The following is a 3,938-nucleotide window of genomic DNA, read 5'->3' on the forward strand; positions in this document are numbered from 1 at the left end:
TGGCAAATCATTTTGAGATCAAATAATTATTTGGCTAGGTGGCATGGTGAAGATGGCTCAGGAAGTAAGAGAATGGGTATATGTCACAAAATGAACACGCTACACGTTCATTCAAACAATGAATGCCCATTGAAAGTAAGACACTGAGAAAAGAATGCCACCACAAAGAAAATTCAGATACACTTTTACTTGTAGTGTACGAATACAGAAAAGTAGTCTCTCATGGAGTTATTCAAGTATCTGGTTTTGTAAAGGCTACTTGATTTACTTCAATATCTCAACATCATTTCCCCTGATCTAATCTATTTTCAAAAAGATCTGAACAATAAAGGAAGACCAAAAAAGAAAAACCCCTCCGAAATGCTCATCTGTGCCAATGTGACAGATGGACATTTTGTAAGTACCTGGAAAACCTATTAATATCAATGTAGACACTGGTTCATACATGCTACTCCTCCTGTGAGTTCTGCAATTAAAAACCGTCTAAAGTCATCACTAAAAATATAGAGATAACACACTAAGCCTCACGCACACAGCCTTATTTTTATCTTTCACATGCACAATACACGTGCACACACACACACCAAAATGCCACACACCACAAGCCCACATGTACACCTTGTGCAAACACGCCATGCCCCACATACACATAGAGACACACACATCACCCTTGGTTCTAAAAGGTAGGAAATTAAATATACAATATCCATTTTCCCCATTGTAAATAAATACCAGCAGATTTTGAAATCAAGTAATAATTTTAAGTGCATTTGTTAAGCAAAGTATTTCATTTTGTACATCTACATATGAAAAGACCTATAATGTTGAATGCTATACTTAATTGTATGATTTTAATATAGATTTGTAACCTAAGTATCTGTATCAATAGAAAAAAGACACTTTAAATGATATAGGCAGATACTCAGTCAATCCGAAAAAGAAGTCTTATTAAATAGATAAATATCACATACCATGATTTCAAGGGTGAAAGATTTTAAAAGCTTTTAGGTCAGCTGTGAATTTATGAGCTTTAACCCCACCTTGGAAAGTTATTTTTCATTTTATTTTAAAGGCCAAAACAGTTCATGGATGTCCTAGGGAGTTTCTCAGACAATGCCAAAGATTGAACTGTGCCCCCTGACTCCACATTTTTGCCAACTTGACAGCCATAATTCTCAGTGGTTGCTCAGTATTTTCATGATGCAATTTGACAGTTAAGTAATGATGTGAACTTAAACGATTAGACAATAAGTCGTGATGGGGTTAGGATAGAATGGAACATCAATACTCAAGTCAAAGACCAGATACAATATACATGAAATTTCCTCGGGGTGTGGTCTGCACTACCTTTTGTCTTACATGAGTACATGAGACAGAAGGAGGGAAAATGAAGTCGAGGAAGAGGGCCCTCTGTACTACCAAGATGAAAAGGAAAGAAGAGCTGGGGCCAAACATGTTTTCTGGGCCAGTGTTCCGCTGGACCCATGGGGAGATGGATGTGTACACAGGGAGGTTTCCAAAGAATATTGGGCCAACAGATCTTATAAGGAGACAAGGACCTTCCCTCATAGTTAAAAGAGGGAAAAAGCCTTCCCCAAGATTTGGTGCCCTGCCTACTAACGTCTTGCTTTTGTCATTGTGAAAGAATAATGTTCTGTTTGTTAAAGCCATCTACTGGTGATCTTTCTATTGTGGCGGCCATAGGTAGCTAAGACAGATGGTTGGATTGATAGGGTGCTGCTACACTAGAGGCCTAAAACGCAGAAATGCTTCTGGAATTCAGTAATAGGAAGAACCGGGTTTTCATGATGCCCACTAGTAACAGCCTTGCTTATCTTGATCAGACTTGTTGGAATTACAGGCATCGATGGCAATTCTAGTAAAGGTTCAGATGGAATTGACGAAAGCTGACTTAGTGGCAATGAGTAACATTAAAGATGATGTAGACAGCAAGAAGCAGTGCAGAGACATGGCAGCAACAAAACCAGGAGGCAAAGTGATACTCTGAAAGATAATTCACAGAGCAAGAAAATGGAGTGCCTTCAAGTGCATAAAGGTATAGATAAACTCTCTGACTAAGGGAGCAAGAGAGTTGATTGCCTTTTGGTCAAGGCTTGCTGGCAGACTGGTGTGCCTCTTATTACTTGTCAGTGGAGTTCAAATCTCTGTAACAATTTCCTGAGAAGGGAAGAGGTCAAATGACTCCAAGAGGCCTGAGAAGGAAATGTGCAGAGAGGCCAATGGATATAATGTCTGCCATATTCCTAACCCATCATTCTATTTTGGAAATTTGTATTCAAAATTCACCATTGAAATGTAATTTTGCCCCAGGTTGGAATTTGAATTTGGAATTGGATTAACACTTTTGGGATAAATATGATGAGGTGAAGGTGTGGGGCAAAAACATGACTTTTGGGATGAAATCGCATAGATTGAATTGTGTTAAGTGTGATTGGTCATCATTCTGTGGTTTGTCAGTTGTGTGATGATGCATTTGCTATTTATGAAAGGATGTAATTATCTCCCATGATATGTTTTGATATAATCAACCAATCTGTTATAAGGTGATTGAGTGGGGTGTGACCCTCTCAAGGCACAGACCAGATAGGAAGTAAGGGAGCATCCTTGAGGCATGATCTGCAGCTAAAGGTCTGCCTAAGAGAGGAGAGCAGGAGGGTCCTCAGTACCACCAAGGGAGACAAGACCGAAGCAGAGCATGCTTTTTGGACCCAGAGCCTTTTCACTGAGAACCTTCTAGACCCAAGGGAAGATTGATACCCAAACATGTGGAAATTCCCAAGGAATACCAGGCCCACAGAGGTTATAAGGAGCAAGGGCTTTTCCTCCAGAACTAACAGAAAGAGAAAACTTTCCCCTAGAATTTGTATTTTGAATTCAGATGTCTGTTCTCTTAAACTCTTAGAGGAAAAATTTCAGTTTGTTAAAGTCACTCACTTGTGATATTTCTATAATAGACACTAAAGAAGTTCACAAATTCAAGCCACCAATTACCCAGTGCCAGGAATACGGTAACTTAGTCTCTTTAGTAAGTTTCCCAATTATCACAACCATTTTCGTGGATATAAATGTAGGTAAACTGAGTACTAATTTAATCAATTTTGAATAACTGTCTTCAGGCAATGACCTAACATCGCTGAATATGGCTTAATGTTCTCAGAATTTTACAAAATTTCTGGAGCATATGAATGACCAGAATATATGCTGAAAAGAAATATTTCAAAGCTTTTGGAGTCTTGGATTGATTTAGCCTGAGGTGGATCTGAGAAATCTTTGTTTTTAACAACCCCCCCCCCCCCGAGGTAATTCTTAAGATTAGGCATCTCTGTGTACATATTAAATAATCCTTACCAGGAGTTTACCGATGGGATTCCAAACTTAATATCTCCACCTAAAATTCTAGTCGTAAATATCCCTTCCTTGCTCATTCTTGCCCAGCCCCACACATTAATCAATTTTTTACTTCCTTTAAACTTTTTCTACCTGCTACTTGATTTGATAGATTATCAACAGACACTTATATTCCCCAAATTGTATACCTGTATTTAAGAAAATCAACAAAAATTTATAATGCACCATACAAATATATTGGATGGTGATAAAGATAAGAGCATATGTATGCAGAGAAAAATGGGTGGGGATAGCTAAGTGTAGGGTATATGGACATTTCTCATTAATTTTGCTTGTTCAACATGCCAAACATATCCTGCACTTTTTTTTTTATTATCCGATCATCTTATCAGGCAGAGCCTGTATCCTGATATAGATTTTGAACATGCCAGAGAGTCACCTCTTAGTCTCAGGCACAAGTGTCAGGATCCTCCAATGAGATCCATCTAGCACAATGGTAATATGGCATCAAAACTATGACAGTTACTCTATGCCATTTATTAAAGCATTAGGGCTGCAGTACAAGTATC

Source organism: Echinops telfairi, unplaced genomic scaffold, assembly GCF_000313985.2.
Source record: "Echinops telfairi isolate 266 unplaced genomic scaffold, ASM31398v2 ScPeMD7_11;HRSCAF=52, whole genome shotgun sequence".
Classification (NCBI taxonomy): Eukaryota; Metazoa; Chordata; class Mammalia; order Afrosoricida; family Tenrecidae; genus Echinops; species Echinops telfairi.